At 36.4% G+C, this 25527-nt stretch overlaps 1 long non-coding RNA gene across 17 annotated transcripts in view; it reads left to right on the forward strand.

Annotated features, from left to right (window-relative positions):
• The window catches only part of LOC102158976, a 977225-nt gene that overhangs the window by 877061 nt on the left and 74637 nt on the right, over window positions 1-25527 (forward strand). The window contains exon 6 of one of the 17 annotated variants that reach the window (XR_002346448.1): window positions 12350-12477. The exons of 15 other annotated variants lie outside the window; for them this stretch is intronic. This is a non-coding gene — a long non-coding RNA (uncharacterized LOC102158976). The remainder of the gene's footprint in view (window positions 1-12349; window positions 12478-25527) is intronic. One more of the 17 variants, XR_002346451.1, reaches the window with a different exon arrangement.

Raw genomic sequence — 25527 nt, forward strand, 5'->3', positions numbered from 1 at the left:
GTCTGCGTGGGTGGAAGATCCACTCTTGGGTCAGGCAGCATTTCAGATCAGCAGTAGGTTGGTGATGCTTTTCCTTGGCATCTCTGTTGGCTTCTACCCAGCTCCCAATTTTGTCAGGGTTTTTTAAGACATTGATCCATTTTTTCCACCTTCACAAAGCTAATTATTTATTAGAGGGGAAAAGGAAGAAAACTCTGTACTAGCCCCACCCCTGTGCTAGACCAACTTTCAACAGATTTATAGCACACAGTTACTGAACTTTGAGTTTAGATAAAAGAAGCTTCTACATGCCAAAGGGTATTTGCCACTAAGGAGCTACAAATTTAGGGGTCCTGGAATACTTTTGTCCACAAAATTAAAACTAGTCACTAACTAAACTGTGTTTAGTCCTTTGACCTTTATCCTGCTCATTTACACATTTGAGTGCCAACCTCAAGCCTGATATATTGATTGTAGTTCTTTTTAAATATTCAGATTCGCTATAAGGAACATGTATTATTACTTAACCAGGAAAAAAATTTATGTTAAATATTTGTTGGATTTTTAAAATATTTTCATGATTGTAGTCAAATAATATCTTTTGCGGATTCCTTATCGGACTAATTTTAGTAATGACATGGGGAATACTACCTCAATAGAATTTTTTTTCTAATATATATTAACTTTGCTCCTCCATATTCTTTCTTTTCACTACAAAGTAGGAGCCTAGCAGACTTAATATTTCCTATTTCTGAAGCAAAAATATATAGAGAAGAAACAACTTTCAAGTCATTTTTCTCCTCAAAGTGGTTCTGCTCTAGCTATGATAATATATATAGTGCAATAATTCTCCATTAGAAGATGACATCTGCTTGAAGGGTCTCTTGTTAGCTAAGTGTTTCTTTTATTGAATTATTAGCCTTATTTTCCCAGTAGTAAGAAAAGGGAGAAAGGAAGGGGGGAAATGAAGGTAGAATTCAACTGAGGCTGACCAAGGAGACAATAAAGACATCAGGAAAATGTCAAGACAGCTTTCAGATTTCAAATTCCAAGCCAGTATCCCATAAAGTATTAAACCTCAATCATAAACCACTCATGATACCTTCCATCATCTGTAACTTTGAGAAAGTGTAAACAAAGATGGTAAAGATGATACATGTCAAGAGTGACTTTGAATCAACTACCATATGCAGTTGATGTTCAGCATAGATATGAAATGAGACCTTAACAAATTTCCAAACTCATGCTACCGCCATGTCCTAGTTTCCCCCATCAAATGTACTAACGGATACATTTTACTGAAATACTTGTGTTACCTCCTTGATTCAATTTGGACTTTTCACACTAAAAGCACGAGAAAACCCAGTATCAAAGAAACTAGGAAATGAAGAAAATTAATTCGCTTCCGGGATAGAAAAAGCTCAGAGCTTCCTGCTGCAGCTTGAATGAGAAGGTCAGGACCCGAGTGTTCTCTCTGCATCCCTACTCACCTCCTCTGCTACCCCTAATACCACCTATCTACTCTACCCCTCCCTCACAAAAATTCCATATTTATATTAGCTTAAAGAGTTAATTACCTAAGCCCTGATTTTGAGGGCGTGTAGAAACGACGCATAACCCAGAACTGGTGAACTCATAAAGGTATCTCTTGAACTGAAGCTTAAAAACCGTGGAAGAATGAATCAGTCAGGGAAAAGAATAAAAATCACTCCTAGAGAGAAGGAATAGAACAAGAAAAAGAATGTACAGGAAGCAATAGAGAAATTTGTTGTTCCTTTTGGCTTGAGTGCCATTGCAGTTGGAGAATGGGAAGTTAACCTGGAAATGGTAAAATGAAAAGTAGACGGGCATCAGATATGTTGATAGACCACGAATAATGTTCCAGAACCAGGTAGTAACTGTAACAAGATAGAAATAAGGGAGTCTGGGTAGAGGACCATGTGCAAGATGTACAAGTACTGATTACCATGGCCAGGACATGGAATAATCCAAGTGCCCATCAACAGATTTTAAGAAGATATGATATATATGTTTTATTAAGACAATTTATATATATATATATGTATATAAATATATATATATACATATATAAATTGTGTATATATATATATAAAATGAGACATTACTCAGCCGTAAAAAAAGAATGAAATATTGACATTTGCAGCAACATAGGTGGACCTATGTATAAGAGTCATGCTTTGGAGGGGAGTGAATTTATCTTAATGTTCTGAATTTTCAAAGGTTTCATTGTAATTTTTATTAAAAATATATAATGAGTTTTAAAAAGCATTGTCAAATTTTCCAGCATTGTTCATGGTTTGGTAAACACACCTGTACACAGTCTCCTCCTCCATGAGCTCTCCGAGCCCAAAGATTCCCACCCCCTGTGCCTTGGCCTCAGAATGGGGTTTGCGCAGAGGTTTCTTGAGGGTATTTTCCAAAATCCTTGCCAACTTTTTATATTATCGAAATTTTCTTTACGTTTGTTAATCTTTAGCTTGTTTCATGCAAACAACCCAAATGTCCGTTGACAGATGAGTGGATTAAGATGTAGTATATATACACAATGGAGTACTACTGAGCCGTAAAAAGGACAAATAAAGCCATTTGCAGCAACATGCATGAAGCTAGAGATTTTTGTTTTATGTAAGTCAGAAAGAGGAAAACAAATACCATATGATATCACTTATATGTGGAATCTAAAATATGGCACAGATGATCCTATCTATAGAACAAAAACAGATCACAGACATGGAGAGCAAGTTTGTAGTCAGGGGGAGGCAGTGAGATGAATGGGGAATTTGGGGTTGGTGGATGCAAACTGTAACATTTAGAATGGATGGGAAATGAGATCCTACTGTACAGCACAGAGAACTGTGTGTGATTGGGTCACTTTGCTCCTCAACAGAAATTGAAGAAACATTGTAAATAATCAACTATGCTTTAATTTTTAAAAATCACTTATATAGGGGAAAGGAAAATTTGTTAATCTAATCAGTGAAATAGTATCTCAGTTATTTCTCTAATTACTAGACCACCGTAAAAATGTGAAAATATGAAGTTATATAAGGGAAAAAAATTAAATTCACCCTCCGCTTTGCCCAAACTGCCCTTCTCCAAAGAGGTAATTACTGTTAAGGCTATTGTTCATAATCTTGCAGATTTCATGTTTACGGTATAATCAACATTCATACATTCCCATATACATGTATATGTATCTATATACTTATACAAATATATACCTATAGAGATGTGTATATACACAAAAGTAGCTGCATATGCAGTTATACCTCTAACGTGTGTGGTATGTGGATATTTATGTGTGTGTTTATAAAAGAGGAAGAGAAAGTGAGTGAACTTAAGTAGTTTTATTATAATTAAATGAGCCATCCACTATGTATGGCTTTGCATGTTAGTTCTTCTTCACGTAGTAAGTCATCTCATAGGTTTTACCACGTCAAGACACTTGTTGTTTGCCTATTTGCTTTTGATGCTCTTTTTTAACTTTTTTAAACAGAAGTGTAGTAATTCTGTGTATGATTATATCAAAATTTAGCTATTCCTTTTAGAATGGTGTTTTAAAATCAGTGATGCAGTGATTATCTTTTTACATAGGTCTTGTATACATGTTGAGTAAATTTTTATAAATAAAATTGCTGAATTGATATATACCTTTTAAATATTGATAGATACTGTGATTCTAATTTATTTACACAGACTAGACATCATCAGCACTTTTAATTTTTCTTAGTTTAATTGCTGATTTCTGCTTTCTTTTCATGTCTATGTTAACTAGTGGAGTTGGGTATTTTTTAAATGTTTATTTGACTATTACATTTCTTCATATTTTCTTATTTTCCTTTGCTCACTTTGGATTGAGGGTTTTTTTGTATTTTTCATATTAATGTTAGAAGTGATTTTATATCTTATAGTTACCAATCCTAAATAAAATTAAAAGCTAAACTTGCTGTAGAATTTATCATCTAATTCTGTTTGGTAAGTTTGTCACTGTACATGGATATTTATTTTTATGTGAGCAAGACTTTTGATTTTTTTCTTTGTGGCTTCATGATTTTGTGCTTTGCTTAGGAATCTTCTATACTAAAAGATTAAAAAGATTGTCCCTCATTCTCTTTCTAATATTTTGTGTATTTATTTTTGTATTGAGCTTCCTCATTTAGTTAATTGATGCAAAATGTACTTTTTTTTATGTAGTGTTATTATGGTTTTGCTGTCTCCTGTGGCAAAACATTTATTTAGCAATATTTTTTTCTAAATTTTAAATATAAATCATTTTTGATACTTAAATTTTATTAAATTCCACCTTTTGATTCTAAAATGAAATTGTAGAGTACATTAAAAAAAAGTTATTAAGTGTACCAATTAGCTAACATATATTCTGATTTCATAAATCTGAAGGAAATTCTTTTTTTTTTTTTTTTCCTGCCTGTGGCATGTGGAAGTTCCTGGGCTAGGGACTGAACCTGCACCACAGCAGCAACCCAAACCTACCACTGCCTTAACCCTCTGCACCACAAGAGAACTCCTGAAGTAAATTCTTGATAAGTATACATGATTGTCTTATGATCAGAGAGAATTCAGATACATTATTCCAAAATAAAATTAAATTTTTTTTCCCAAATACATCTATATATCAACCTTTAGTTAAATTTCTATTTATTAAATTATGGCTATGAGAAGATTTTAATATGACATTTGAATATAATATGGATCATGGTTATTTTTCTAGTTTGTATACGTTTATTCTTAAGTAATACTACTTCATTATGCATCTTTTCTGATAAAACTTTTATATATCTATTTTTATTATAATATGTACATGTTATTATATATTTTATATTTCATCTATCTATCTTGCCAGATGTCCTATCAGAACTATCAGTCTCCTCTCAGCCATATTTTTTCCCCAAGTGCTCACATTCTTTCATTTAGTTCCTGGAGGTTTTTCTTCTGCTTTTATCAAGACTGTTTGCTCTTTAAAGCTCTGACAAAGTGATCTGGGACTTTCTTTCATTATCTTTCTACATTAACCTCTACTTCTTACATCCCACGTTTCCTCTTCCTTAATTTTTGATCCTATTTTGTTGAGTACTCTTCCATAAGGATACATTTCCCTATAGGACAGTGATTTTGGTAAATGGCTATAGCCCTCTTTGTGACCAGTGGAGGGAATTACTGCTATCTATCCTGGGTGTGGCATTGCAGTATTTTTTCCAAGGTCTTCTGGCTTCCCATTCATCAGGTTCTAGGTCTCTGAGGGCTTGCCCTGAGTCAGTGGTTGACTAAATCCACTCCACTGGGTTCAAATTATCATTGCCATCACAGATCTCAAATGCTAGATTTTATACATTAACCAGTCTCTGTGATTTTATGTCCATTCTTCTTTTCTGCCTCATTAAAAAAAAATTTTCCTTCATTTTTCTGATATGTGTTCCCTTTGCTCTAATGATTTGTAAGTTAAAAGCTTATTTTTCTTCTACTCTTAGTTTCCTATAGATTTTTTTCTTTAACATAAATGTTAAGAAGAAAATAGTATCTGTTAAACTCTGCAAGGGTCAAAGATTTACCATACTTTACCTTTCCTCACTCTTCCCTACTCCTAGTTCCATGTCCCAATATCATCCATGTAATTTAGAATTTATCACCTGCTTATCATAATAACATTATAATTTTGACCTTATATTTCTCTCTCTCTCTCTCTCTTTTTTTTTTTTTTTTTTTTTTTGGTCTTTTTAGGGCCACACATATGGAGGTTTCCAGGCTTCCAGGCTAGGGGCTTACGCAACAGCCACAGCAACGCCAGACCAGAGCCGTATCTGTGAGGTCACAGACTTCATGGCACAGCTTCATGGCAACTCCTTATCCTTAACCCACTGATCAAGGTCAGGGATCAAACTGCATCCTCATGGATGCTAGACAGATTCATTTCCGCTGAGCCACAATGGGAACTCCCAGCCTTATTTTTTTTTTTTTTTTGAAAATTGTTTTGGTGACTTATTGCTGCTTGTACAGTCTTTTAACACTAATCACCACAATTGAGTTTTAAATTTTAATTTATATCTCAGGCAACTGTAATTTGCCTTGGAGTAGTTTTTCCAAAGAGTATTAGTGGTTTGCAATGTCAAAAATATTTCTATTTTCTTTGCACATGAAGAGTGAAAATAACGTTTCTGCACTTCAAATCTGCAGACAAGCTTGACATTATATTAGGAAAATTTATTATTCATTTAAATGGTGGTTATGGTGTATCTCTACTTCTTTTTCATTTTTCTTTTTTTCATTGTTGGAATATTCTTTATAGGTATTTTTTTGCTCTTTAAAAAATTATTTTATTATCTTTTTGAGATTCTTATTTTATATGTACTATACTTCCTGAATCCCTTTTCTTCTCTTTTATCTCACTCATCAATTTTTTTTTCTCTATATGGGAGAACTTATTGGTTTACTTTCTATTTCATTCATTCAATTTTCCAAGTGTTCAATGTTCTCACTACAGCCTCCAGTGTGGTTTTTCATTCTACAAATGTGTGTTTTTATCACTGTACAGCTTTTAGCAGTTGCATGTTATTCTTTCATCGGTTACCAGCTTTCTTTTCACAAATGTGCTGATCCCTTGAATATTTTGCTATACAATTGCTGACTCCTGTATCTTCTCATAAGTCAAATACTTTTTCTCTCGTGATAATTTTCTGCTTGTCTCATTCTGGTCCCCTGGAAGAGGAAGCCTCTGATACAGAGTTTCTGATATTGTTTGCTGCCCCCTTGAGAGGAAACTTGATGGATTTCTGCAAGGAGCAGCAATCCACTTTGATAGGGAGGGAGACCATACAGAAGTTTTCTATTCCTCTGGCTTCTCCTTCAGGTGGAGACCCCACTAATGTGCCAGTTTGCAGGTGTGTGCTGCAGATGGAGATGTCACCAGGGCCAACTTCATGTCCCTTACCTCTGCTTGTTCCCTAGCCTGACCTCATCACTGTGAGTTAGAAGATAAATTAACCGTTGACAATATGTCATCTATGAATGTTGATGAATGCTGCTCTTCTACAGTAATGAGAATTACCAGACAATCCTCCATGCCCTTCTCAATGTCTCCGTGCCTATCCTACCTCTAACTAAAGTTCTTCAGAGTTTTTATCATGTAAAACCTTCATTCAGCTCTTAAAAAATCATGCTTTTGAGAGCTGAAGTACCATCATGATCGAAGCAGGTAAATCTTGAACTCTGAGAATCATACATTCTAATGGGGTGGAGTCAGATAATAAACATGTACGTGTACATTGTGACAGTTGGGGAGAGATGTTAGGTAAACCAAGCAAGGTTGAGACAGAGGAAGAAGCAGGTGGAACACTCTTTCTAAAGGTTGTGCTGATTTAGAGCGCCTCTTCCAACCAAGCACTTTTTTGTCTGCTTAATGTCTAATTTCTTTTGGAATCTAGAGGTGTAGAGGAAGGAGTGGGGGCAGGGTGTGAGGTGGTGGATAGTTTCATTCAGAGTATCTTCTTGCCCTGCAGTCTCCTTCTTTCTGCCTTTACCTATGGCCTCTACCCTTGTGTTTCATATTTCACTTGGTTTTTAAGCCCAGGCTAGACCTAGATTTCCATTTGCCTAGCTATAACCGCAGTGGCACGCACCTCAGACTATTCTTGTTCGAATGGAATACATTTTCCTTCAATACCCATTCTCCATCTGCATTCCGTAGAGATCAGTGCCATTATAATGCCCAGAGTTGTTCAGGTTTTAAACATCAAGTCTTCAATTCTCCTTTTCCCTTCTGCTTCCTCAGTTCGGTTTCTAATTTCTATCCATTTGGATTATGAGGGATTTTTCATCAGTTTCTTCCTGTCCAACCTGATGGCTGCTGGCTAATTCACTCCAGCCATTCAAAAGCAGCTGATTGGATTTACTGATGACTGTTCTTTCTTCCCAATTCATCCTAAGTACTGAAGACAGCATTATCAGCCTGGAACATATATGCAATGTATAGTAGCATCACTCTCTGACTTCAGTGGCTCCACAAATTTTTAAATCAGGAATTGTGTTAGGTATTTTCTGTATGTAAGGTGCATTTAATTGGACATGTCTTATTCCAGTCTCTTTATGTCTTTAAAAACATAAAAAGACTTATGAAGTCAGTAAGATGGTCTAACCGTAGCGCTGACACACAAAACTATAATTTTCAGCATTTTAAAATCTTTAAAATGTGAAAAGAATATTTAATGGTTATTCTTTAGACTTGGCTCTGTTCTCCTTCCCTGGCGAGAACTATAATCATGGAGAGATTGAAGTTTTTAGCTTCTATTGGCTTTGAGTTAAAGTTCAAAACCATTTTCTTAGAAGGAGAATAATTGCATTTGTTTTATATTTGAGTAATGTCAAATTACTTAAGTTATATAGCTCAACTCTGTCAAAGCAGGACAAAGAAACTATCTAGTATGATTTTTTTTTTTTTTTGCCCTGGAAAAAAAGTTTTTGAGGAACTTATGACCTACTGAAATATGAAAGAGAAAAACTATAATCAGCATGTCTTCTATTTATGGTATTACCTATATGGCTATAAATAAATAAGGATATCCCAATCATTTCAACTACCGTAGGAATGCACATAGCTTTGCAATGAAAAGCGGTAGCTTTTTAATAAAGTACAACATGCCTATACATCATTTGGACAGAAAAAAAAGGAATAACCTTTACACAGTGAAATTCCACAAGCAGATAGGTAGGTAAAATGATCACGATCAGAGAGGAGCACAGGTCAAATAAAGTACACACACACACACACTAAATCTCCTTGTCTTTGGAGGTCATTTGCAAAGCGGGGACAATCGACCTACCAAGATAATTACCCTTGACTCTTTGTTTTCAAAGATCGTGTACTTATTTAAGGACTACCCGTGGCTAGAACCTACTTAACTTTTTAAAAATTGTTTCATCCAGAGCAGAAAATAAGGAATACGGGTTATGAGACCCAGTCCCATCGTGGGGGATTGTTATCACCAGTACTGCTGTTCGTTTCTGAAAGACACGTGATAAGGGTTTGCAAATCCACATGTCCAGTGCTGATATCACACATTCGAAATCCCCAAGGCTCATTGTGCTCCCAACACCACCCTTGGCTTACCAAGATTTTCAAAGGAAATCCATACCCTCTGTCTTCTCTGAGCCTACACTGTAGAAATGGCAAATGGAGAGCGCAAAAACATTTGTTACAAAGGTCGAGAGTGTACTTGGGAATAACTCATCCCTTTAAAGATCTGGGGCAACATATCTGAAGTGTCTGTGAAACACAACCCTAGAGAACACATCCTCCAGCCTCTTTCTATCTTTCTCTTCATATTATCACCCAATCTGACAAAAAGCCTCCTCAGAAGCCGACTCAATAGATGACTAACCCAAAGGGCTATTCCTGAGCAAGCACCTTGTGCCAAGTTCCCCAAAACAATATACATTTCAAGTTTTTGTGACAGTTACAGCTTGTGACATAGTTTTCAGTACTTTGTCTCTTAACAAGTGGCTGTTTCTCTCCCCCACACAAAAATGTAAACAGATATTATAGTTTTGGAGAAACTTCCCTGGCATTTCCTTTCTGCTGTTTCAACTACAGTCTTGCCTCCATGTGCCAAAGGCAGACTGGTTCCAACAAAGCATGCTTGCAAATGCACAGGCAAAACTATCAACAATGCTATTGTCTTGAGAACATGTGCAGAAAAAGAGCTGACATTTGACATCCAAGGTAAGCCCAACAAAGTATTCAGAAGATTATTCTTTCCTGCTATAATAATCCACTAACCTCTTGTTGTTAGTTCTTAATCCAGTATCATGTCTAGACTGTTTCTTCTATACCTCCAACAAAGCTTTGGGAAAAATGAAATTGTACCTTCACATGCTCCTACCCTTCAGCTATTATTGCTGGTCAAGATGTAGAAACAGAACATTGCATTCTCCCTTTAGAGTTTGGACTTTTGCCTTTCTAGGACCTTGGCAATCTGCTACATGTATAATAACAGACAAGAAACACAGGTACTTGAGGTTCTTCTTACTAGATTGATTCAATCTTTTTTTGAAACAAGTACTAAGTAAACATTAAGAGGATATTGCTTTAACTTCTGGGAGATATTAGTGCAATAGAACGAATACGTAAATGATGATATTCTGACTACATTAAAACGAGCAGGTTTGAAAACTTAACTGTGCCCAAATATAATCCAAATAAAGGGATATACTCTAAAAGAAAATCAAATCAGTTTCTTTAATTTGAAGCATTTACTCTTAGAATAGATGAGACATTCAAAAAGTGAAGAGGAATTTGTGTGATGGTAAGAAGCAGTTCTCTTTACTCCCAACCCTTCCACTCCCACCCAAATCAATTTACAACAGCCCTCAGGACAAAAATAAATAAAAATAAAAAGAGTCTTGCTGCCTTTTAAGTTAGGGCAGCATTGAATAAGAGACAAAGAAAATTGATGCAGAATAATTTGCAATTTCCTGCAAAATGACTCCCATGAAGTTTAAAGTCAACCAGAACTGCAAAACTGATCCCAGAGATCAAATAAATATGAGAACATTTCCATCTTTGACTAAACCATGTTGGCCTTTCATTCCAAGAACATCCAAATGGATATCTGCAAACTAGAGGAATTTTAAATAATTTTTCACGGGAGCAATGTTTTGATAATCTTTTTTTTTTACCATGTTTTCATTAGTTTTTGAATTGTGATAATTTAAGAGAAAGAAACAAAGAACCATGAAAGATAATTATAGATTTGTCAAAAATATATTTGAATACTTGCTATTTGCCTATACATGATCATAGTCCTATGGTATGTGACAAGTTGGAGAGAGGAGACTAATAAACCTCTCTGCCATGATTTGTAAATAATGCAAAATAATATAGTACTAGATATACTCATCTGGAGCATTCACTATAGTTATTTTTGGATGAGAAAGATAAAAGAGCTGGAGAGCTCAGAAGAAAAGGGTGAAATTTGGACTGCATTTGAGTGAAGATGGCTATAGAAGACAAGCATGACCCTCTACAAGTCAGGAAGTCACAAGATGAATAACTAAAGTGAGCTTGGGATGTGGACCCATGCGTTTGGAGAGAAGGGGTTGTAAATATTTTTGCTTAAGTTATAGACTAGCACAAAGGAATGGTGAAAATAGCCCTTACTAAGCCCTATTGGCTGCCACACACATACTACTGTGGATGGAACCTGGTGTTTATTGTCTTCCTTCTATATATTGGTCTGTGTAATATACAGTGAGAAATAAGGTTGAAAAATAGATTATGGAACACCTTAAAGTATATTGACCCAGGGAGTTCCCATTGTGGCTCAGCAGATTAAGAACCCAACGTAGTGTCTGTGGGGATGCAAGTTCAGTCCCTGTCCTCGTTCAGTGGGTTAAGGATCCGGCATTACCACAAGCTGTGGCATAGGTCACAGATGCAGCTCAGATCTGGCATTGCTGTGGCTGTGGTGTAGGTTGTAGCTGCAGCTCTGATCTGACACCCGGCCCAGGAACTTCCATATGCTGCATGTGCAGCTGTAAAAAAAAAAAAAAGAAAAATTAAAAAGGAAAATATCTTGGCTCATATCATGGATCACATAAAAGTAAGTTTCTCTTAGCTGCCCTCTGAGGCAGAATCATGGGTTCATCTGTGGTGTATTCATTCATCCCCTAAAGCATTCATTCACTAGGAACAGGAAGATAAATGTTGCACTATTTCTGCCCTCAGGATCTCCTTTCTTGCTTCCCCCTGGGTTAAGTGAGAAAAACAAGCAAGCAGACATCAAGTGCAATGTGTTTAAGGCTATGTGAGAAGTATGTGGAGTCAAGCTATCCGGCTTATTTGTTCAAATTGGTTAGATGATACAGTCATTTCAAGATTAAGGGGTGAATCTTGATCACAAAGATGCTCTAACTCCCTGCATCTCACAAGGAAGGGTAAGATTTCTGAAAATTCCTGTACCAGAGGCCATATGAGGTTAAGTTATTCTTTCAGCAAATATTTGTGTAACACTGACTAAATGCCAGTCAGTGCTCCAGCCTCAGTGGGTCCTTCCTGCCCTCCAGTGCTTAGATGTAGGGGCAGGAATCAGATGATAAACAATCAATCGATACGTATATTACGTATTATAATATCAGAATAAATGTGATTCATCTTAGAGTCACACTTTCAGCAAAAGAAAAAAAAATTAAGGTCAGACTTTAACTGGTATTGAATCCAAAGTATGACTTTTACATGAAATCAACCACAGGTGTCACATGGAATCGAATTCCAAATTCACTTGAAGATTTTGGATAAAATACAATATTTCGAGGTAATTTTGTTTTATAACTGGCCTCTCAGGTCTCTCCTTCACTGCGGTGCTGATCAAGTTCTCACTTTTGCTCTGAAGGCTACCTTGTTGGAAAAGTGAACAAGATGCTGCTCAGATGTAACGGATTGATTTTGCCACGTTTTGGATGGACTGTCAGGTATGGGTAAAGAACAAATGTCTCTTAGATGTCTCGCAGATATAATCTATGAGAACTGCTTATATCATAAACATATTTTTCCTCCAAAAAGAGGCCGTTGTTCTTTCCCTCCAACAATTTCCTCTAGTGGGATTTTCTTGAAGAATGCGTATGTTAAAGTCATCATCCATCTCCAGCAAATTTGCAACTAAAAAGACTTTATTAATAATTAGCCATTATATATCCCAGTTTGGATTGCAGCCTTTTCCACTCCAACTGGAACTTGTCTATGGCCTGTGAAGGAGGTGAGGAGAATTGGGGATTGGGCTGGGGGTGGGAGAGGAGCCTCATTGCTGGGAGATTGCCAGAAGAGACCTAGTGCAGCTGTCTTTTAACACCTGTCCTCTTTTCAAAAGCAGGGGGTGGCATTCTTATAGAGAAACCAGAGAAATATGGATTAGAGGAAACTACTAAAAGATGGATAGCCTATTGTTTCCGATGTTTTGGGCAGCAGAATCAATGCTAATAGACCAATGCCACGTTTGGAAAACAAAAAACAAACAACAAAAAAAAAACAACAGTACATTACCCGCTATCTTCTCCACCATGTAATTCAATGATGTGTTGTAAATTAGAAACACAATCCAAAAGATAACCAAACAACTATTAAACGTGTTCACAAACAATAAAATAATTAGTGATTATAAAGACCACTGAAGAGTAATAGGAATGACTTTTATCGCATTGGAAAAATTACTTGAAGTCAGAGATGAAATAGTCCTATGAAGGAATAATCTGTTCACATTAACACGAGAGGAAGTTTAATAGTACCAAAGGCTCTGGTGTTACAGATTGTGGGCAATAAACTTAGAGGGATTAAAAAAAATCTATTTCCAATAAAGGCAAAGACTTTAATGCAACTAGATTTTAAGCGGAATGCAAAAAGAAAGAAGCCACTTTTACGGCTTTGAGTTGCTCCATCTCAGCCTCCTTGAGGTGTATTCTGTTTTGGATATCACATGTTTGAAAAGAAAGACAAACTGGAGTGAGTTCAAAGGAAAGCGACTGAACCGATAAAAGGTTTGGAAATAAGGCAGACCTGGGCGCAATGGGCATGTTCAGGCTGGAGGAGAGACAATTGAGAGACATGTTAATTGCCTACAAGCATTTAGAGAGATGTTATGGCGAGAGAAGGAATAAGATCGTGCTAATCATGAAGAAAGGCGGAGGAAGCCATCGACAGGATTTTCATGGGCATTGCCTGGAATAACTTCTTTTTTTGCTCTTGAACTAATTGACGTAACTCGGTGACTTGACACCATTCAAGTTCAAGTACACAGGCACAGACAGCATATGTACTTTTAGGCCCGAGGGCACAAAAAAGACCACAAATCAATGGCCCTGAGTCAAATCTGCTTGAAGAGAAATATATGGCCATTCCCTTTTGAGATGAGTAGCCTGAAGTGATTGATGGGATCCCAGTGCGATTTAAGATGCCTCAGAGTGAGAGTTTAGAGGGGAAAAAAAGAAAAAAAATGAGAAAAACTTGATTTTCCTATCAAGCAAAGGGACAACTGGGAATTGAATGAATGCTGTTATGAAGAAGGTCTTTGCACACAGATATTTCTAGAACATACTCGCTAACTGTGAAGACTAAGTAAGAAGCAATTGCCTTTCACCATATAGTATCCCCTCATTCCCTTTCGCCTACTTTCAAGGCCTCTCCCTCCATGCAGGCGTTTGGTGGTGGTGCAGGGGGAAGAAACTGAGGAGTATAAAATTTTTATAATTAAGGCTGGATTAGCAGTAAGAATGCCCAGCAATCCAAGGCTGAACAGCATTTTTGATGTTTGAAAGAAGTGTGTAATGTTGGATTAAGCTACAAGAAACCAAGCATTTTTTTCTCCATGGGGGCTTTGATGTCAGGGGAGGAGCAGGCCCCTTGCTGTTTGCAGTTGCCTCCGTGCATGTCTGATACGGTTCCCCGTGTTCTAATCCGTTGTACCAGAGTCCTTGAACCAAGTAAAACTGACACTCATTCTTATTAATGGGTTCCCCTGGATTGCTTTTTTGTTATTTCTTGCTGCTCTGATTTTGCTCAGTTTAACATTTTCTAGTGACTTTGATTGATCCAATGTAATCTCTTTTTTCCACGTTTTTTCAAAGCATGAAAATTTCCCTGCCAGGTGGATATTCCCCAATTCTCACAACTCTGACTTATGATTTAAAAAAAAATAATAAGAGTGATTCTAAATGGTGAGAACTCATAACTCATTTGAATGGAAAACAGTTGGGGGGTTGCCACACTTCATTGTACTTGATTGTTGACACTGGTGGCAGCTGTTACTGCCAATCTATCTTCAACCAACTGTGAGCATATCAAGATCACACACACACACACACACACACACACACACACACACGATTCCTCTTCCATTTAGGTTAATGGAGTTTGGGGAATTACTAGAGTATCATTTCTAAACTCTTTCACCAATAACGTTTAGTAAAATTCAGGTTGATTTTATTTTTCCTCTTCTCATTTCCCACTCCCACAATCTTTATCTGTAGCATGATAGCTATTATATATGGCATTCATCCACTTTAACAACAGAAAAGGAGGCAGACATGGCCATAATTTTTAAAAGAGAAACATGATAAAATTATGAATTCCAGTTTGCCCTACTAATATAGATAGAAAAAGGTGAATTGTCTATTTCTGTATGCTCCATTTGGTGGCTATCATATAATTTGCCCAGAGGGTGTTATGTGGATCAGAGTGTGCTCTTGTTTCCATTTGACCAAGAGACTCAATGCATATACTGTTCCAGTGCCTATTAAGATAGAGACTTGTAGCAAATGAATCAAAGTAATGCTAATAACCTGAATTTCAGATACCAATAGGATTTGAGAATATATATACCAGAGTCTGGAAATGTTTTACTGTCTTATAAAGATGGATAATTTCCTCTTCCCCGACCTACTGCCATAAAGACCTTCGTTCTAATAATTAACCAGTGAGTCCATTATGCCACCCTCCGCCCCAAATAATTTCACAAACAATCTACGTGAAGATGGTAAAGGAGCATCATTAATGCATAAACCATTTCTGTGTGACCTCTTCTCCGAACTCTTCCTCTCTCTAAAAGAGTGAGTCTCTTCTATGGAATTATAAATACTAAATAATACATGTACCTGTAAAATGTGCCTTCTCAGAAACACTGTGATAGGCCAAATACAAAACTGTTTATGTACATTGAGATTACTGTCAATATATGAGCATTATTGTTGTGTTGTTGAGAAAGGAAGAGAGGGAGACAGAGTTCCATTCTTCCATGAGGAGGATGGGAAACTCATCCACTGTCATAGAGCTTAGCTACTTTATATGAGCAATGACAAAAACACTCATGAAAAGCAATCTAGGAACTGAGATTAAGTTTTTATGAATTTTAAAAAATTTGGAATAGTCTTTCATCTACTATCATACTGGCTTTAGAGCCACTAAAAGATCAGAGTATTAGGGAAAGAAAACTGAGTATGGTTCTTTTTTTTTTTGCTGATTTTTGTCACTGATTGTCTGAAAGAATTGTGAAAAAGAAATAAATAAAAATAAATGATGCTCCACCGTTGCATAGAATTTTCCTTTAATAGGGAGAGTTTTAAGAGGAAGAAAACATTTTATGTTTGTTGACTGCAGCCACCTCTCAGAATAAATACCAGATTCTAAATCATGTGGCAGGTCATTTTACTCCCTTCCCTTTTTTTCTAAAGGTGCCAAGTTACAAATAAACCACCAAGGCTCGAATATGTATATGAACTTACACTCTTTGTAACAGCTCAATTTTGTAAAAAAAAAAAAAAAAAAAAAAAAAACTTTTGAGACAAATTACAAACTGGTAGAGAAAGTGAATGGAAACCTAAAAGCACAGAAACAGAGCTGCCACCTGCTTTAGCAGTGGCTGTTTCTCTTTTTTTTTTCCCCTCTCCTCAAATACTCTTTCTTATGTGATTTAAAGAAATTGTTTTGCAGATGCAAGCAGTGGTAACAATTGAACGTAATTAGACATCTGATTTGTATTTTTAAATGTTTTTCTAAAAAGACAAGTTAATTAGCAGGAATTGGAATGCTCGGGCTTAACAATCTGAACTTAAATTTAGAATTAATAAATATTCAAAACACAGTTAAAGCATATTTGTAAAACGCTCAGCTCTTGGAATTTCTCATTCTCAATTGTTTTTGTCTTGTTGTCTTTTTTTAGGGCCACACCTGCAGCATATGGAGGTTCCCAGGCTAGGGGTCTAATCCAAGCTATAGCCACCAGTCTATGCCACAGCCACAGCAACATCAGATCCAAGCTGCATCTGCGACCTACGCCACAGCTTATGGTCCCTAGTTGGATTCATTTCCACTGCGCCACCACAGGAACTCCCTCATTCTCAAATTTTATTAATAGTCATTTTTTAATCATATTTCATTATTTCAATATTAATATGCAAATAAATGGCCACAATTTAAAGTACAATATAAATGAAATATATCCTACATTTCCATACACATAGTGTTATACTTATGAATTTTTATTTTACATTAAGATGTCAGCTTTATAGAAGATGAACCAAAATAATAAACAGCAAAGGTAGACAAGCAGTATGATTTGATTTTCCTGTTTCATTTCTTAGCCCATGAAACAAAGGAGTTAAAAGTGATGCTATTCAAGGGACTGTGGGGAAGACCATGATGAGCAAGCAGAGCTCTTGTGCTCACAGGCCTTGCAGTCTTATGGTGCATGTTCCACCTTTACTGTCCTAAATGCAGGTCTATGAAATGTGGGATAGGACAGTCTAACTCAATGTATTCACATTCTCTGAGCTCAAAACACAGAAAGGATTTTTTTTTTCCTCCAACTTAGGTGAGGTCATACCTTCTCTAGGGAAGAACTACATAAGGGTTTCAGAATCAATGAAATGAGCTCAGAAAAAAAAAATAATAATAATAATGATAGGGCTTCCCACATTCACAAAGGAAATTCTTAGAAGGGTCGAGGTGCCTGGTATAACTGAGAAGTAGCAAGTCCTGGGCTGGGCTGTTCCAGCCTATAGGGGAACCTACTGGTAATTCTCACCCAAGGCAAGCCTTCTCTGGCAGCCTGTCTTACTTGGGGGAAAGAAAGAATGTTACAGAATTACTGGCAAACATGAACTATTGTATCGCTATGAGAAACAAAACAATGAACAGATAATACAATGATTCACTGGATGAACAATGAGAGGATAAAATATATAAATAAACCCCAAGAGTATTTTCTGCCAAAAATGTAAAGATGCACAGATTCACGCATTAAAGTAAGATAGCTTAGTCCCCTGAATTCATTTAGTAACTCTTAGATTTCAAGCTATTATCTGGTATTATACAAATAACTCCTTCCCTCTTTTCTCAGGGCCAAAAATCTGCTCACTTTCTTTAAAGAAATGAAGTTGCAGACAATCAAGGGATTTTTGTCGTTTTCCACTGTCCTGATTCAGAACAGTTCCATTAACAAAATCATCCTAGAAATCTATTTGTGTATTTTGCTTCTGCCATAAAAGACCTATTGTTCCCCTTGTGCTTTGTTTCTGCTGTCCACTTCTTAGGTTTAATGAATTCATTTTTAATTGCTTGCAATTTAGCATTCTAAAATTACTGACACCAATGATTCATTTTTGATCTTTTATTTCGGTCGATAGATAGTAAAGATAATCTCGATTCCATTCGTTTCTGCACCGCTACTCTTGATTTCCCATGGTTACTTAAAGAAGTTCTGTGCATATGAATACACAGAAAAATATGTTAATATGGTACAAATAAAAATGGAAGCGTAACCCTTAAATCTTATTTTGAAACATTTTTATGGTCAGCGGCCAGAAAGAGTGCTGAGAAACAATTAAGACGATACTAAAAAAGATCTAGGGAGACATACGAATTGATTGAAAGTCCAGAAAATCTAAACTACGATATATTTTAAGATGTTTTATCCAAAAATGTTAGTTATTTATCCAAAAGTATATTATTAGAAGTTTTTTAAAAGAGCTGAACCAGGGAGTTCCACTATCGTGGAAACAAATCTGTCTAGCATACATGAGGATGCAGGTTCGATTCCTGGCCTCACTCAGTGGGTTAGGGATCCGGCATTGCCATGAGCTATTGTGTAGTTGCAGATGTGGCTTGGATCTGGTGTTGCTCTGGCTGTGCCGTAGGCTGGCAGCTGTAGCTCTGATTCGACCCCTAGCCTGGGAATGTCCATATGCCACAGGTGTGGCCCTAAAAAGATTAAAATAATAATAATGATAAAAATTAATAAAAGAGCTGAGCCAAGTCAATGGTAAGTGGTCTTCATAATGCTGATATCCAACAATACCAAAGTATGTTCTATATCATCTGAAAGTAGAAGTACAATACAGATTAGTTTTTAAGTGTTTAATTACATTTCAATACTGTAATAATTAGCAGTCTGTTCTTGGAATTCATGCTAATTTAATATAGACCATAAAAAAAAAATCAATAATTAGAAGAATCAACTTCCAAATCAATAGAGATAAAGCTCTACATTTTACAAAACAAAAGTAAAAAAAATCTATTTTCAGAATTATTGATTTTTAAGATGTGTTTATTAGAATTCCAGAGCCATTTAAGCATTTGGGAAACTTTTCCATATTAGGGCAATGAATTTATTCATCAAATATTTAAATGTTTTTAAAAAATTGGGAGCGGGTTGTGAAGGTGAAGAGGATTAAGAGGTACAAACTTTAGTTGTATATAAATAAGCCTTGGGGAAGCAATGGGATTCTGCTGTATAGCCCAAGGAACTATATCTGATCATTTGTGATGGAATATGATGAAGAATAATGTGGGAAAAAAACAATGTATATATATGTGTGTGTGTATAACTGGGTTACTTTGCTGTACAGCAGAAATTGACAGAACTTTGTAAATCAACTATAACAAAATTTCATTAAAAAAGAATGCAAAAGTGGATAACTATTAAAAATAAATAAATAAATAAATAAATAAGCCATGGGGATGTAATATACAGCATCAGGAGTATGGTTAATACATTGTATTAATTTTATTTGGGGACAGACAGCTACTAGAATATCACAGTCGATCACTTCATAATGTATGCAAATGTCCAATCATTATATAGTACACCTGCAACGGAAAAAAGACGGATTTTGGCTATTTTAAATTTATACGTACATTTTGAAAATGTTTAAGGTAATTTAATTAATTAAGCTTAAAAATGTGATGGATCTTCAAAGAGAAATTGAGTGCTTTCACTTTGAGTTAATGAATTTTAATCAGAGAGCTCCCTAAAAGATAACTGGTCTACTTTTACCTAAAGATATATTTTTTTAAAGTAGAATAAGATTCATAAAACAGAACTTAAATGTTTAAATAAAACAATTTTTTAATATAAACAATTTGCTAAGTATTATAGATTTTTTTTCCCTTCTACTCACAAGAACACCTTGGGACACTGAGAAAAAAAAAAAAAGCGTTAGAAAACATTGACTAGAAACTTTTTTCTTCTGATCCACTTGGGAATTTTTAAACTTGCCTTCTCTGCAAATCCTTGCTGACCATCTAGCAGAGGGAGTCATTGCCTCCATTTCCATGTTACTTATGATAGCATGTGAGAAGGTGTATAGTTTTAAAACTAGATAAACTAGTAACACATCCTGGATGTGTCATTTACTACCTCTGTGATCTTGGACAAGTTATCCAACTGCTCTAAGCCACTATTTCCTTAGATATAAGACAAATCTAATGCCCACCTCTTTTTTCCTCTCTGTCTTAATTGAAGTATAATTGATTTACAACATTGTTTTAGTTTCTGGTATACAGCCAAGTGATTCAGTTATGCATTTTTTCAGGTTCTTTTCCCTTCTAGGTTATTAGAAGATAGTATTATTCCCTGTGCTGTCTAGTACTTACTTGTTGGTTATCTATTTTATACATAATAGTGTTTATCTGAAATCCCAAATTGTTAATTTATCCTTTCCCCCTTTCCTCTTTGTTAACCATAAGTTTGTTTTCTACATTGATGAGTGTGTTTCTGTTTTGTAAATAAGCTCATTTGTATCATTTTAAGATTCCACCTATAAGCAGTATCATGTGATATTTAACTTTCTCTGGCTCACTTCAGTTAGTATGATAGTCTCTAGGTCCATCCATATTGCTGCAAATGGATGCCCGCCTCTTAAATAAAACAATATGGGCAAAATCTTTCCTTCAATGGTTGCCATTGCTTTGACCTTTTTTGGCACTGTTTGTTGTTCGGATATTAAGCATATCTGCTTTGTGTTAATAGTAACAATAATAATAACAGATGATGCTTCTGTAGTGCTTAGTCAAGGCCAGCCATCTTTCTAAGTATTTTGTATATATTAATTAATGTAATCCTCATAACAGCCCCAGGAGATAATTTTATAATTCGCACTTTAAGAGGAGAAGAAACAAAGACCTCCTACCTGTTAAGTAACTTGGCCAAGTTCACCCAGCTGCTACTTGCTAGAGCAGGTGTTTTATCCAGGCAGTCTGGCTCTAGAGTCCATGCTTTTAGCCACTACAACAGACCCCCTCTCTTTTAAAATAATTTAATGTGGCACTTCCTTATGATACTGATGAAGGACCCAAAATTGACTAAGGTGGAGTCGTTCTTGAATAGTTCACAAAGAGCAAAAAAGACAAGCATCTCTACATAATTATGTCAAAACACCAATGAAGGCAAGTCTTAGGTCAATTTTTTTCTTTCTCTCTCCTTCCATAGCACATTTCAAATGCCAGTTCAAGTCTGCTCAACCCTGGCTGGCATTACTTTTGCCATATCCCATAGTGATTCCCTACATACAAAAAGCAGGTTAAGCCCTTGCTAGTTTTCAGTAATCACGAAACTAATGAGAGAAACTTCTGAGCCAAGGATGGCATTCCCCAAAACCTAACAAAGCAAATAATCAGTGGCTGGGCATCACCATAAAAGAAATATTCAGGTGTAGATTCTGCTGAGTGGACTAGTCCTCCAGATTTCCACCAGTTGTTGGAGGAAGATTGCCTGCTTCAGAAACATAGGGCCTCTGTCTGATAAAAAAAACCGGTGAAAAAAGCAATCTCTAAATACAAAACCAACACCAACACCACCACCTAAAAAGACATGGGGCCTTTTATTTTATTTTTGCTTTTTAGGGCCGCACTGGCGGCATATGGAGGTTCCCAGGCTAGGGGTCTAATTGGAGATACAGCTGCCAGCCTGCGCCACAGCCACAGCAACACCAGATCCAAGCTATATCTGCAACCCACACCACAGCTTATGACAAGGCCGGATCCTTAACCCACTGAGTGAGGTCAGGGATCGAACTCACAACCTCACGCTTCCTAGTCAGAATTGTTTCCGCTGAGTCACGACCGGAACTCCATGGGACCTTTTAGATTGATTAAGAGATATTCTTACATTGGGAAAGGTTGATTTCCACTACCTGAGAAAGCCATTTGATTCACAATACAGCAGATAATGCCAGAAGTACTGGGAAAATTGTATTTCTCATTGCACTTTGACTAATGGCAATGGGAAGAATTGGGGCTAAGTTTATGGGCAGTGAAATCCATTCCACGGCTGGACTTCTAAGACACAAAATATTAGATGTTAAAGAAGCACATTATCCATGTACCCTTTTCCCCCTTGACCCTTGTCCTACCAATGGAAGAACCATCGTTAGGATCATTGTCAACTTTAGGAGGATTTTTTACTTAAATGATCAAGAGCCTTCCTTTAGTTCATCCAGAAGTAATCCAGCTTCTGATTGGTTTTGCAATGTGAGGAAAGGTAAACAGCTATTGTTATATGAGCCTCATTAAGACATCTGTACTTTCTTCCTTCTAATTACCTGGTACAGCTTGAGATTTTATGAAGTTATTCCTTTGTGTCTTTGTTTTAATATCCACATTGTGCATGGAATCACTCTTCCAGAATTAATAGCTTCTTTTGTGTTATCTATGTAGCTGCATTCATTTTGCCTACCTATTGAGGCCTAGGAGTTTCCCCATTTGTTTCGGTTGTCTATTGCTATATAACAATCTACCCCCAAACTTTCACCTATTGATATTGTGCTTTGATGCTTAAATTTTTTGGAAGTCTAATTTGAATTATTTTTATTTTGTTGCTCATCTTTTGGATGTCACATCTAAGAAACCCCTGCCAAACCCAACATCAGTAAGATTTATCCCTATGTTTCTTCTAAGAGTTTTGTAGTTTTAATTCTTTGGTGTATTTTTGATCCATTTTGAGTTAAATTTTTATATACATGCATGGGATAGGAGTCTAACTTCATTCTTTTATATGTTATTGTCCAGGTGAAAGTTACAACCCACAGAATGGGAGAAAATATTGGCAAAATAAGTTTAATATCAAGAATACATAAAGAACTCTTTTAACTCAACAACAAAAACACAAGCAATCTAATTTTAAAATGAGTAAAGGACTTGAACATATATTTTACTAAAGAAAATGTATGGATGGCAACAAGATGAAAATTAAGTTCAGCATCCTGGGTCATTAGGGAAATGCAAATCAAAACTACAGTAAGATACCACCATATATAGTTTAAGTGATTTTAATTTTTTTTAATAAATAAAATCTGAAAATAGCAAGTGCTGGTGAAGACATGGAAAAATTAGAAAACTCCTGTATCGCTGATAGGAATGTAAAATGGCACAGCCACAATGGAAAACAATCTAGCAGCCAGTCAGTAAATTGAAAAGAATTGCCCTATGACTCAGCAGTTCTACTCCTGGATATGTACCCAAAAGGACTAAAAATCAGAATTCAAAGGAAAATTTGCACACGAATGCTCATAGCATTGTTCACAGCAGCCAAAAGGTGAAACAACTTGAATATCCAGAAACTGATAAATGGATAAACAAAATGCGATATATTCAATACACTGGAATATTTATTATCCTGCTATAAAAAAGAACAAAATATTGATACATGCTACACTAGGGATGCTCCTTGAAAGCATTATAGTAAGCAAAGGAAGGGAGACACAAAAGGCCACATATTGTCTGATTTCATTTATATAAAATATTCAGAAAAGGAAAATCTTCTGAGTCAGAGACCAATCAGCAAGTGGTTGACAGACAGGGAAGGGTAGGGACTGGGGATTGACTGCCTTATAAGTTGGATTTTCCTTTTTAGGTGATTAAAATCTTCTACAACTAGATAGTGGTGATGGTCACACAGTGCTGTGGGATGAATGTCCCTTATGGCAAATTTCATGTTCTGGGTCTTATGCTACAATAAACAGACAAAGAATATGGGACACAGATCTTATGTGGCTTACAAAACCTGTTAGTTGTTACCTGGATCTTTCAAGAAAAAGTTAGCCCATCCATAGTCTACCTGAGAGGAGTATTTTTGCAGTCTTACGCAAGAATCTTGAACTCTTTACCCTGAAACAATATTTTCCTGGCAGCACCCTAATTTATTCACTTAGCTTGAAGCCATTTCTTCCCTTGAGAGTCTTTGGCTGGGTGGGTGAGAAGCTGGATATGGCAAACATTTTTATTTTTAATGTAGCAAGTAACTGTCTCAGAAATGCGTCCTCCAGATTTTACTTGAGAACTGAATGGTTTCTTCCTTTTGTTCATATTTCTTGTTTCTAAATCTTAAAATGTGCAACCCAAAGAAGTCATTTGACATAGGCTTTATTAATTTTTGACATAGACCTTTACCAATAGTTTTTTGAGGGTCCTTTCAGCTTCCCTCTCAATTGGTCCCAAAGTAGTGTGTGTGTGTGTGTGTGTGTGTGAGTGTGAACATCACCCACTTCCAAGTTGACTGGTCTAGCTAGACAATTATCATGTATATTTGCAGGTGAAGGTCAGCTAGTGGCTGGGCAAAATACACAAGATAACTTCTCTCACAGCTTCTGGTTCCTCAGCTGGAGTGTTGAAACAGCAGGGTACTGACTGAGTGTCTCTCTCTTCTCTCTCTCTTTCCATCTCTTCACAAACCTACTGTGGGCATTCTTAGAGCACAATGGCCTCAGTATAGTCAACCTTCATACATGGTAGCAAGCTTCCCTCAGAATGAGCCTTCTACCCACTCCATTTGAAAATGGCAAGACTTCTTATGACTTAGCCTTGTCACGAAACCTGACAGCTGTGATTAGTTGAGGAGGGAAGCATCTGTGAAGAGTAGCTGCCATATTCACCTATAAATTTAATGGGAAGTCTAAATCATGAGTGTGCTTTCTTTATTAAGATAAAAGATGTGCGTGAGAAAATAAATGAATAAACAACTTACAGTAAGGAGTTCAATAATAGACACTTAAGAGAATGCTCAATGGCCACATAAAGGAAGAAGAGAATAGTTCTATCTTAGAGAAATCAGAGAAAGTTTCTAGGACAGGCAAAAATCTGACCTGGATTTTGAAGAAGGACTATGAATTTTAGAGAGAGAAAGGGAAATGTGTTCACAGGCAGAAGGAACAGCACAAACTCACACTGAGACGAGGAAGCTTATGCGGTGGCCCAGAGATACCAGGTCCTCAAGCACATATTAGGGCCAAGATAAGGCTGACAAGGTAGGTGGCGACTTCCCCAGCAAGGGGCCCTGTGGATATAGACATCTGGGGACTATGCAGATTTTCCTCTCCTTCTCGGAGTAAGCTCCCAAAGAACCTTCAAACGCTAGGGGCTCTGAGTAGTCTTGCAATAAAGAAATCCATTTAACTCCAAGAAACTTTCCAACGTATTTGAATAGAGACTGCTTTTTTGATACACAGTCACAAATCATTCCACAACCCTGTATTTTATGAAACATCCTTGGGGAGCCATTCATGGCTCAAAGGCAAGTGAGAGAGATGCTCAGATTTTCATTATAGAGGGAAAACTCTGGTGCTATTTTGGATGGCTTTAAGGGGAACAAGACTGGAATGAAGGAGGCAAGCAGCGATAGACGAAAAAAATTGAGACTTGAACTAAGAAAGCAACCCTAGCAACAGGCATGAGGGCCATGAGCATATCATCTTTAATAATTC

The sequence above is a fragment of the Sus scrofa genome, chromosome 8 (assembly GCF_000003025.6).
Source record: "Sus scrofa isolate TJ Tabasco breed Duroc chromosome 8, Sscrofa11.1, whole genome shotgun sequence".
Classification (NCBI taxonomy): domain Eukaryota; kingdom Metazoa; phylum Chordata; class Mammalia; order Artiodactyla; family Suidae; genus Sus; species Sus scrofa.